Source organism: Acanthochromis polyacanthus, chromosome 8 (assembly GCF_021347895.1).
Source record: "Acanthochromis polyacanthus isolate Apoly-LR-REF ecotype Palm Island chromosome 8, KAUST_Apoly_ChrSc, whole genome shotgun sequence".
NCBI lineage: Eukaryota > Metazoa > Chordata > Actinopteri > Pomacentridae > Acanthochromis > Acanthochromis polyacanthus.
Window position 1 is genome coordinate 42,698,794 of NC_067120.1, and position 13,152 is coordinate 42,711,945.

General features: G+C 41.3%; 1 pseudogene; it reads right to left on the reverse strand.

Annotated features, from left to right (window-relative positions):
• Positions 1-268: 268 nt before the first annotated feature.
• LOC110970215 (NACHT, LRR and PYD domains-containing protein 14-like) overlaps positions 269-13,152 on the reverse strand; it is a 43,655-nt pseudogene continuing 30,771 nt past the window's right edge.

Below are 13,152 nucleotides of genomic sequence, written 5' to 3' on the forward strand. Positions count from 1 at the left end.
CTGTCTCTGCACATCTGGAAGGCTGTCAGCTGGAATCAGCGTCATTTCCTCAACACATCAACACAACAACAGTCGGCTTCACATCCACTCAAACACACCATGACAACAAGCGTGTGGCTCCTCTGATTGGCTGACTGCTGTCTCTGTGTTTCTGTCACCGTTCTGCTCTCACAGCTTCACTGAGAAGCTGCAGGTTTACAGGAGACACTGGATCTTTGCTTTGATACGGACTGTGTTTAGTAGAAAACTGAAGAAAGCAGCAGAGACTGATGGAACCTTCTACTTACTCCAGAGTCTTCAGGCTGCAGTCTGGACTCTTCACAAGATCTAACAGATGTTTCACTGATGAATCCTGCAGGAAGTTTCCTCTCAGGTCCAGATGTTCCAGATGGGAGGGGTTGGACTTCAGAGCTGAGATCAGAGAATCACAGCTGATCTCTGACAAACTGCAGAGCTCCAATCTGAATAAAGAATAAAAGATGTGAGTTGAGGAGACAAAGTTCCTGATTGAAATCATTCAGAGTTTCATTTTGCCTTCAGAGCTGCAGAAATCTGGATTTCTTTTTGAAATTCTCTTCATATTTGAATTGAAAAGGCAAATTATTACGATTCCAAACATGTCGTATTTACAGCAACAAAGACTGTGTTGTCTTTCCAATATTTTCATTCTTTACATCACTCTTTTGATGCAGAACAACAACAGAACGGGGGAGCCAGACATTTGTAGTCATCTTCACAACATTTGAGAGAGAAAAAATCATGAATAAAAAGATTTTAGACAAAGAAAACTGATTGTTTCTAGTTGTGAGTAGATTCAAGTAAAATCATGCCTTATGGCTTTTACATACTCAGTCCATCTTAGAGAACTTCTCTTTCTGCACTTTCAGGGAAAATGTCAACTTTTCCATCATGTAGACCTCGTGTACAATGTCAGTCTATTCCTCAGTAGTGGGTGGTTCCACTTTTAACCACTTTCTCCTCATGCTTTTCTGATTCCTTGCCAATAATATACAAAGTCATTTCTTGTCATTAACATCACAGTTGTCAAACAGAATGTCGCCCAAATACATGACTTCACATTGAAAAGGAATATTCTCCAAACAGATTCTTTATGTGTTCATGGACCCGTTCCCAGTAAGGTCTAATAATCTGGCAGTCAGAACACATGAAAGTGGTTGGCTTCATTAGCTCCACAGAGTCTCCAACAGGTAGCACCCCGACCCAGACGTGGCTTCTGAACAGGTGGAACAAAAAATCTCACCTTTTTCCAGCACAACTCTCTCCATGTATTTGAACCTGTTGAGACCCGCTGTAGCTGACATGTTCTCTCCCAGCTCTCACTAGATATTGAAACATTTCCTTCTCTTTCCCATTTCCTCTTCATCTATTCTGTCTTGTCTTTTTCAACTGTAAAATGCCATGATAGAGCTTAGATACAATTCTGTTGAATGATCTGGATTTGAGTAAAGACACAAACACCTGTAGGAACCCTGTAGCTCCTCTTCCAGGTTCCACTTTTAAGTTCTGCTTAAAGTAATGTCTGACCTGCAAGTACCTGGAAAAGTGGTCTGACCGTAATCCCTGTTTATTCCGTAGTGCTTCAAAGCTTTGGAATGTACCATCATCATGGATAAAGGAACACTAGTTTGCTACAACTTTAAGCTCCAATTCCTAAATCTGCTGTCGTACTTATTAGGTGTAAACTCAGAGTTGTACGCACACCACCTCCACATTTTGGCCAAGTCTCCTAAATTGCAGATTTTCACAATTTCCTGCCAGGATTTCAAAACAATGTCTGACAGGGTTCCTCTGAAACCATCACTTCTTTCTGGAGTTTGCTGTCTGCTAATAGGGCCATTACTGGGATTCCTTTTACTTTTGGACCTTCTAAGTCCTTCCATCCTGCCGTGTATGTTGGTGAATAGAAACAAATGAACCGTCTCAGCTGGGCTGAGTAGGAATATTCTTGGAGGCAGGGAAGGCCCATTCCACCCCTTTCTTTTCTTAATTGCACAGTTTCAGATTTAATCCTGCCTCTTGTACGCTGCCATAGAAACCTTGAAATGACCCTGTCCCATTCTTCACATTGATTGTGTGGTATTTGGACTGGTAGACACTGAAACAGGTAAAGCATTCTTGGAGCACGTTCATTCTGACTGACTCAATCCTGGAGTAGAAGTTGAGCAGATAAAGCCACTGTCTTTACTTCAGTCATCTCACAGCTCCAAATGCTGGAAAGGATGAAGGAGAGAGTTTGTGCCGCTGGTGAGCTTCCACTTAAAGTGTTGCAGTGATGAGACACACAACAGGTGCTGACAGGTGAGGAGATTCTTCTACTCACTGACTTCTATCAGCTCAGCACAGAGAACTTTAAGGACACTTTAGCTTTGACTCTGGACTCAGTCTGGACTCTATGACTCCCTGCTACATTGAAAAAGAGAAACTAGGCATCATATACATCAGAAGGAAGGCTCATCTCCCTTCCTGATTCAATCAGCTTCAATATGGAATAATCCAAGTTTAAAAATAGGAGCAAAGGTGTTCTTTTGGAAAGACTGGCATGTTGGGGGGATTCAGTTTCTTGGATGTCTCTACCAGAACAACACCCTGAGAACGTTGGATGAACTGAGAGAGCTCTACAACATCAGAGGAGAGACTTCTGGAGATTCCTGCAGCTTAGAGACTGTCTATCTAAGAAAACCTCAACAGGGAATAGGTTCTCTAGACAATGCTCTTCATGCTCTAAATTTAAATTATTGAGAAGTCGTCCACACCCGGAAAGACAAATTGACACATTTCCTATTGATCAATTTAGTGGTGCTACCAGAGGTCTAAAAGCTGTATGGGAAAGGGATTTAAAGAAACATACGAGGATGAAGTGTCACGGCTCCCTTCTCACCCCCGTCCTTCCCACCTGACCTCCCCAATACCCTTTTCCCATCTGGTTCTTCCTCCCTCTCCTGTTCCCCTGCCCTGTCTGTCTCGCTGTCTCCCATCCGCTCCTCTGCCCTGTCTCTCCCCCTGCAGCTCGGTGCCTGAGTGGAGTCTTGCTTCTCAGCTGACTCCACTCAGGCAATCAACCACCTCCACGGCTCCCGGACAGCTGAGAGACATCACGCTGATTAATCACCCCTGCAATAAGAACCGGCTCATCCTTCCACTCCCTGCCAGATTGTTGAACAAGAACCATGCAGTTCAGTTCACTCTCTTGCCTCTCACAAGATCTGTTTTGAGTTCCTGCCTTGTTTTCTTATGTTGTTTTTTCGTGCCTCCACACAGTTCAGCTGTCCGGGATCCCTGCCATTCTCCTTCCCCTCCGGCTCTCCCCAGACCAGTCATCACCGGTTTCCCCTGCCTGGACCCCCACTCCTGCCTGGACCCCCACTCCTACTTGGACCCCTTCTGTCCCTGCCTGGAACCCCCCGCTCCTGCACCCTGGTTTTCCCCCACCGAGCCACCATTTCACCCCCAGCAAAAAAACACTTTCATTCCAACCAGCCTTGGTAGTGTGGCTCTCTGCTCGGGTCCAACCAGCTCAGTTCGTGACATGAAGAGTGGAAGAACTCACTGAAACATTTGCTGAAACCAATGAGAGATGCCAGCTCTAAACTAATTCAATTTAAAATATTTAACAGATTGTATTGGACACTGGTGAGAATGTAAAGGACAGGAATGGGACGGTCAGACCTCTGCTGGTGATGCCATACAGACAGAGGTGATCTTGTTCACATGTTCTATGTCTGTCTGAGCCTAGCTACCTACTGGCAGAGGGTCATGGTGAAGATCAGTAGCAGTGTGGGTACAGGGGCTGATTTTACTCCTGCTCTTTACCTCCTGAACAGCCTGAAAGGAAACCAAAGGATGGACGGAAAGAAAGCTCAGAGGATAAAGGTTGACCTTACTACAGCTCAGAGGGTCATACTGAGGCATTGGAGGGTGGACTGCAGCCCTGCTTATTCTGAATGGATCACTGTCTTGGCAGAAACTGCCTCTTATAAGAAACTCAGAAACAAAATAAATGGGAATATGGACACCTGTGCAGAAACACCAGGGAATCAAACTTCAATGATACTTGACATATACATGAACCAAAACCTAGCTGACAGTGCAGGATGTTCAACTGGTGGGACGGAGATGGAATTTAGGTAGAGAGAAAACTGTTTCCTTCCAGACATGCTTGATATCATATTATTTATAATATGGATTTTTTTTTTCGTTCAGCTCTCTATCATTTATTAAATTATCTCCTAACTTTTCATGTTCTCTAATATTTAAAAGTACTTTTAAATTGTTCATATAATTCTACATTATTCTCATTTTTATTTTGTGTTCAATGTATTTATGTATCTCTGCTCTCCTGTGTTATGGATGTTTCTGGAGGGAAGAATAATAAATTTAAATAAAAAGAGAAACTGTTTGGATGATTCACATCAGTCATTAAAACTGATGTGAAAAAAGCAACATGAACTCAAAGATGAGAACTTTGAATCACTGAAAACATGATGTCTGACCTCAGAGTCTTCAGGATGCAGTCTGGACTCTCCAGAAAACCACTCGGATGTTTCAATCCTGAATCCTTCAGGTTGTTTCTGCTCAGGTCCAGATGTTCCAGATGGGAGGGGTTGGACTTCAGAGCTGAGACCAGAGAATCACAGCTGATCTCTGACAAACTGCACCACTCCAATCTGAATAAAGAATGAAAGATGTAGATCAAATCATTGATGATCCATCAGATGTGTTCAGGTTCACAATGTGCAGATCAACATTACTTTGTCCTCATCAATCAGCTTTTCTCTAAAAGCAGCACAGTGACTTTGTCCTTCTCTTATTGTGGATCATCATCATGTCAGCCTTCTACACACATCATCCACATGTCAGCTCAACATTCATCCACCTATTCATGTCCACACATCAATAACATGCTGCATCATCAACAGGATCAGGATCAGTCAATAAAACTCAACACAAACCAAAGAAATATTTCTGCTTCACTAAACTTTGTCACTTCAAACTGATCTGAGTTCAGAAGATCTTCTGGATCCAGATGTGACTCTTCAGCACAAATTACAAACATTCATTTACTTTAACAACTAACACTCAACATTTTCTACACTTTCTGATACAAACACTCCACTTTTGTCACAACAAACTGAATTCAGGACAAAAACAGAAAATCTGAACCAGAGCAGATTTACAGCTTCATGGATGGAAGTTCTGTTGAACAGAAATGAGCTTCAGTTGTCATTAAACACATCAGATCTACAACAGCAACAGACAGACAGTGAACTGACTTCAGAGTCTTCAGGATGCAGTCTGGACTCTCCAGAAAACCACTCAGATGTTTCACTCCTGAATCCTTCAGGTTCCAGTTACTGCTCAGGTCCAGATGTTCCAGATGGGAGGGGTTGGACTTCAGAGCTGAGACCAGAGAATCACAGCTGATCTCTGACAAACTGCAGTCCACCAATCTGAATAAAGAATAAAAGATGTGAGTTGAGGAGACAAAGTTCCTGATTGAAATCATTCAGAGTTTCATTTTGCCTTCAGAGCTGCAGAAATCTGGATTTCCGTTTTTTTAAATTCTCTTTTCATTTTAATTGAAAAGGCAAATTATTACGATTCCAAACATGTCGTATTTACAGCAACAAAGACTGTGTTGTCTTTCCAATATTTTCATTCTTTACATCACTCTTTTTGATGCAGAACAACAACAGAACGGGGGAGCCAGACATTTGTAGTCATCTTCACAACATTTGAGAGAGAAAAAAAACAATTAATTAAAAGATTTTAGACAAAGAAAACTGACTGTATCTAGTTGTGAGTAGATTCAAGTAAAATCATGCCTTATGGCTTTTACATACTCAGTCCATCTTAGAGAACTTCTCTTTCTGCACTTTCAGGGAAAATGTCAACTTTTCCATCATGTAAACCTCGTGTACAATGTCAGTCTATTCCTCAGTAGTGGGTGGTTCCACTTTTAACCACTTTCTCCTAATGCTTTTCTGATTCCTTGCCAATAATATACAAAGTCATTTCTTGTCATTAACATCACAGTTGTCAAACAGAATGTCGCCCAAATACATGACTTCACATTGAAAAGGAATATTCTCCAAACAGATTCTTTATGTGTTCATGGACCCGTTCCCAGTAAGGTCTAATAATCTGGCAGTCAGAACACATGAAAGTGGTTGGCTTCATTAGCTCCACAGAGTCTCCAACAGGTAGCACCCCGACCCAGACGTGGCTTCTGAACAGGTGGAACAAAAAATCTCACCTTTTTCCAGCACAACTCTCTCCATGTATTTGAACCTGTTGAGACCCGCTGTAGCTGACATGTTCTCTCCCAGCTCTCACTAGATATTGAAACATTTCCTTCTCTTTCCCATTTCCTCTTCATCTATTCTGTCTTGTCTTTTTCAACTGTAAAATGCCATGATAGAGCTTTGATACAATTCTGTTGCATGATCCAGATTTGAGTAAAGATACAAACACCTGTAGGAACCCTGTAGCTCCTCTTCCAGGTTCCACTTTTAAGTTCTGCTTAAAGTAATGTCTGACCTGCAAGTACCTGGAAAAGTGCTCTGACCGTAATGCCTGTTTATTCCGTAGTGATTCAAAGCTTTGGAATGTACCATCATCATGGATAAAGGAACAATAGTTTGCTACAACTTTAAGGTCCAATTCCTAAATCTGTTGTCGTACTTATTAGGTGTAAACTCAGAGTTGTACGCACACCACCTCCACATTTTGGGCAAGTCTCCTAAATTGCAGATTTTCACAATTTCCTGCCAGGATTTCAAAACAATGTCTGACAGGGTTCCTCTGAAACCATCACTTCTTTCTGGAGTTTGCTGTCTGCTAATAGGGCCATTACTGGGATTCCTTTTACTTTTGGACCTTCTAAGTCCTTCCATCCTGCCGTGTATGTTGGTGAACAGAAACAAATGAACCGTCTCAGCTGGGCTGAGTAGGAATATTCTTGGAGGCAGGGAAGGCCCATTCCACCTCTTTCTTTTCTTAATTGCACAGTTTTAGATTTAATCCTGCCTCTTGTACGCTGCCATAGAAACCTTGAAATGACCCTGTCCCATTCTTCACATTGATTGTGTGGTATTTGGACTGGTAGACACTGAAACAGGTAAAGCATTCTTGGAGCACGTTCATTCTGACTGACTCAATCCTGGAGTAGAAGTTGAGCAGATAAAGCCACTGTCTTTACTTCAGTCATCTCACAGCTCCAAATGATGGAAAGGATGAAGGAGAGAGTTTGTGCCGCTGGTGAGCTTCCACTTACAGTGTTGCAGTGATGAGACACACAACAGGTGCTGACAGGTGAGGAGATTCTTCTACTCACTGACTTCTATCAGCTCAGCACAGAGAACTTTAAGGACACTTTAGCTTTGACTCTGGACTCAGTCTGGACTTTATGACTCCCTGCTACATTTAAAAAGAGAAACTAGGCATCATATACATCAGAAGGAAGGCTCATCTCCCTTCCTGATTCAATCAGCTTCAATATGGAATAATCCAAGTTTAAAAATAGGAGCAAAGGTGTTCTTTTGGAAAGACTGGCATGTTGGGGGGATTCAGTTTCTTGGATGTCTCTACCAGAACAACACCCTGAGAACACTGGATGAACTGAGAGAGCTCTACAATATCAGAGGAGAGACTTCTGGAGATTCCTGCAGCTTAGAGACTGTCTATCTAAGAAAACCTCAACAGGGAATAGGTTCTCTAGACAATGCTCTTCATGCTCTAAATTTAAATTGTTGAGAAGTCGTCCACACCTGGAAAGACAAATTTACACATTTCCTATTGATCAATTTAGTGGTGCTACCAGAGGTCTAAAAGCTGTATGGGAAAGGGATTTAAAGAAACATACGAGGATGAAGAGTGGAAGAACTCACTGAAACATTTGCTGAAACCAATGAGAGATGCCAGCTCTAAACTAATTCAATTTAAAATATTTAACAGATTGTATTGGACACTGGTGAGAATGTAAAGGACAGGAATGGGACGGTCAGACCTCTGCTGGTGATGCCATACAGACAGAGGTGATCTTGTTCACATGTTCTATGTCTGTCTGAGCCTAGCTACCTACTGGCAGAGGGTCATGGTGAAGATCAGTAGCAGTGTGGGTACAGGGGCTGATTTTACTCCTGCTCTTTACCTCCTGAACAGCCTGAAAGGAAACCAAAGGATGGACGGGAAGAAAGCTCAGAGGATAAAGGTTGACCTTACTACAGCTCAGAGGGTCATACTGAGGCATTGGAGGGTGGACTGCAGCCCTGCTTATTCTGAATGGATCACTGTCTTGGCAGAAACTGCCTCTTATAAGAAACTCAGAAACAAAATAAATGGGAATATAGACACCTGTGCAGAAACACCAGAGAATCAAACTTCAATGATACTTGACATATCCATGAACCAAAACCTAGCTGACAGTGCAGGATGTTCAACTGGTGGGACGGAGATGGAATTTAGGTAGAGAGAAAACTGTTTCCTTCCAGACATGCTTGACATCATATTATTTATAATATTGATTTTTTTCGTTCGGCTCTCTTTCATTTATTAAATTATCTCCTAACTTGTCATGTACTCTAATATTTAAATGTACTGATAAATTGTTCATATAATTCTACATTCTAATCATTTTTATTTTGTGTTCAATGTATTTATGTATCTCTGCTCTCCTGTGTTATGGATGCTTCTGGAGGGAATAATAAAAAGTAGAATTAGGAAAAAAAGAAAAACTGTTTGGATGATTCACACCAGACATTAAAACTGATGTGAAAAAAGCAACATTAACTCAAAGATGAGAACTTTGAATCACTGAAAACATGATGTCTGACCTCAGAGTCTTCAGGATGCAGTCTGGACTCTCCAGAAAACCACTCAGATGTTTCACTCCTGAATCCTTCAGGTTCCAGTTACTGCTCAGGTCCAGATGTTCCAGATGGGAGGGGTTGGACTTCAGAGCTGAGATCAGAGAATCACAGCTGATCTCTGACAAACTGCAGTACTCCAATCTGAATAAAGAATAAAAGATGTAGATCAAATCATTGATGATCCATCAGATGTGTTCAGGTTCTCAATGTGCAGATCAACATTACTTTGTCCTCATCAATCAGCTTTTCTCTAAAAGCAGCACAGTGACTTTGTCCTTCTCTTATTGTGGATCATCATCATGTCAGCCTTCTACACACATCATCCACATGTCAGCTCAACATTCATCCACCTATTCATGTCCACACATCAATAACATGCTGCATCATCAACAGGATCAGGATCAGTCAAATAAAACTCAACACAAACCAAAGAAATATTTCTGCTTCACTCACTAAACTTTGTCACTTCAAACTGATCTGAGTTCAGAAGATCTTCTGGATCCAGATGTGACTCTTCAGCACAAATTACAAACATTCATTTACTTTAACAACTAACACTCAACATTTTCTACACTTTCTGATACAAACACTCCACTTTTGTCACAACAAACTGAATTTAGGACAAAAACAGAAAATCTGAACCAGAGCAGATTTACAGCTTCATGGATGGAAGTTCTGTTGAACAGAAAAGAGCTTCAGTTGTCATTAAACATATCAGATCTACAACAGTAACAGACAGACAGTGAACTGACTCCAGAGTCTTCAGGATGCAGTCTGGACTCTCCAGAAAACCACTCAGATGTTTCACTCCTGAATCCTTCAGGTTGTTACTGGTCAGGTCCAGATGTTCCAGATGGGAGGGGTTGGACTTCAGAGCTGAGACCAGAGAATCACAGCTGATCTCTGACAAACTGTAGTCCACCAATCTGAATAAAGAATAAAAGATGTAGATCAAATCATTGATGATCCATCAGATGTGTTCAGGTTCTCAATGTGCAGATCAACATTACTTTGTCCTCATCAATCAGCTTTTCTCTAAAAGCAGCACAGTGACTTTGTCCTTCTCTTATTGTGGATCATCATCATGTCAGCCTTCTACACACATCATCCACATGTCAGCTCAACATTCATCCACCTATTCATGTCCACACATCAGTAACATCTGCTGACCTCAGTCCACTCTCTCATTACAGGATCAACATCAAATCTCTTCATTCTTTCATTTATTCCATCACCTTCTTCTTCTCTGGAAATCAGCTTCATAGCTTTGTCTCATTCAAATCTTCCAGTGTGTCTTCCATCAACAGTCTCATGTCATCTGTACATTACAGAGGGATTCTGATTCCTGCTGTCCACACTGACTGTCCACTGCTCTCTTCCTAACACAACTCCACTGGAAGGAATCACTTCATCAGCTCAGCTCACACTAACATCAAGCTTCAGCTTCTGACTGACACTAATCAGGTTCCAGACTGTTGACAACTGAACTCCTCTTTGACTTCCTGAGGCTCCACTGCAGCTCAGCACAAACACTGTGGAAACACAAACATACTGACTGGATCTGTGGAAGTCACACTGCTGAAGCCTCACATCACTTTCACATCAGCTTCACATTCAGACACACAGCAGGACTGTGGATTCTGTCCTCCATCTTGGAACTCTGCAGTCAGCTGATCAGGGGATTCATTCACAGACGCTCCAGAAAATAAAATGTCTTCAGACTGTTGCAGAAAAAATCCTGAACATTTATCAACCAAAACTTAAAACTACAGTTAAGAATCTGGACTGAATAAATTCCACCAACAGTCAGTGAACTGACCTGAGAGTCTTCAGTTTACAGTTTGGACTCTGCAGTCCTTCACAAAGATGTTTCACTGATGAATCCTTCAGGTTGTTCTTACTCAGGTCCAGATGTTCCAGATGGGAGGGGTTGGACTTCAGAGCTGAGGCCACAACTTCACAGTGACTCTCTAAGAGTCTACAGCCAGAAAGTCTGTAATGAGACAAAAATGATAAAACATGTTGTTATGAGAGAGGACACTTGATATTTCCTGCTGATAACATTTTCTGTCCTGTTTTTACTGGACTCAGGATATTGTGACTGAGTTGAGCTCAGTGAACATTTCCAGTTAAAGATGATGATGTCTCTGCTGTGGACCTGCTGCTGTCAGCTTCACCTCCATCACTCAACATTTACAGTCTGCTGTCAAACGCTACACAAATCAAACTGATCACTGGACAACATCACACCTGAACATCATTAATATGAACATCAGGAAATATTCTGATGTGACGACTGAGTCAACTTTTGTCCTCAACGTTCTTTTGTGAGATTCTGAAAAACTTGTTCAGCACAAACACAAAGAACAAACCAGTAAAGTTGAATTATTTCCACCATAAAGTCTCACAAACATGTTATCAGAGTTTGTAGCATTAAAAACACAACTCTGAGCTTTGTGTCAATCAGATCTCTGGAAACAGTCTGACTTCTAGCATTCTGCTCTGATATATTCACACCTCTGAACATTTCCTGATACGACTCTTCTCTGCAGCAACAAGACAGAAAACACCAGAGATTCTCTCTGAGGAACTGAACATCAGGAAAGACGTCAAATCTGGACTCTGGAACGCGACTTCCCTCTTTAAAACCAAAAGCTGAAGGCTCAGTAGTGTGGTTGATTAGTTTACTGATGGTCTGAATGTTTCGTGTTTTCAACAGTGTTTTCTTTTCTGTAAGTGACAGTAGGGATTGGTCAGTTTGTTTTATGGGGGTGGGCTTTTTAATTGATATTTTTTAGTTCTTTTTTATATTGTTAAAATTTAAATAAAGATATCAAACACTAAAACCAACAGCTGAGTTCAGATCAGTAAAATGCTCCATGACTCAGTTCAACACACTTTGCAGCGTCAGTCTTTGTATGATCAGTAGTTTATGGAGCCTCATGTCCACGTTAACAAGCTTTAGATAGAAACTGTTGGACAAGGGACTCAATCACTTCACTGATCTCAGGATTATTCTCCACCTGAGAAACCAAATCACTGTTCCAGCATCAACATCATCTCATCATTGTCACATGTGGCCACAGCAGCTGCTTCAGCTCAACTTAGAATCTCACTTTAAATCATCACATTCATTTTTCTATCCACAACATTTCAGAAAAACTTCAAAGTCATTTAAAGGCAGAAAAACTCAACGGACACACGACACTCAAAAAAGAAGAAATAAAGAGTCAGCAAAGAAAAGCAGGAACAATGATTAAATAAAAACAAAGAACTCAATAAAAATCCATTCTTAACAGTGACAGCAATAAATTCATCAAATTCATTCTTTCAGACTTAAAAAATGTTGTTTGTAAATGATACAGATCTTATTTTAAACTCTAAAGAGAGAAATCAGGTCAAAGCTGTTTGTCTGAATAGAAAAGATTTCAGAACCTCCTGATGTGAAAATAACTTCACTGCTTCACTGAAAACTGTAAAATGCTTCCACATAAAGAACCTCTACAGTTCTTCATGAGTTTCAGCAGATCTGCATGTTTCCTCCATCAGCCAAAGGAACAAACTCAGAAGAAAAAACTGTCTGATGGAACAATTATTAGAATTAAAGAGAAAAACTGTCTTCATTCATTTATCAGCTTCAAACACAAGAAAATGAAAAATCTACATTTTCACAGCGTTTGAAGCAGCTGAAGAACATCTGAGACTAAACACAGCTGACATGTGATGTTTGAAATAAACAAGTGGAACATTAAGAAGAATGAGACGTTCTAGTGAGAACATCTGAAGAACTGAACTACTGATCTACACTGACTGATGTTCATCACATCTGGACTCACCCAGCCTTTCTGCAGTTCCTCACAGCTGGAATCAGTCTCAGTTTTCCCTCCTCTGATGTTCTGTACTTGTTCAGGTCCAACTCATCCAGAACCTCCTCTGACATCTGCAGCATGTAGGCCAGAGCTGAGCAGTGGATCTCAGAGAGGAACTTCTCTGATCTGTTCTCTGACTGCAGGAACTCTTGGATCTCCTGATGTACTGAGAGATCCTTCATCTCCATCAGACAGTGGAAGATGTTGATGCTTCTGTCTGGAGACATTCCATCACTGTTCTTCATCTCCTTCAGTTTCTTGATGATTCTCTGGATTGTTTCTGAACGTTTCTTTGTCTGACCCAGCAGACCTCCTAAGAGTCTCTGGTTGGACTCCAGACAGAGGCCATGAAGGAAACGAACAAACAGGTCCAGGTGACCATTTCTACTTCTGAG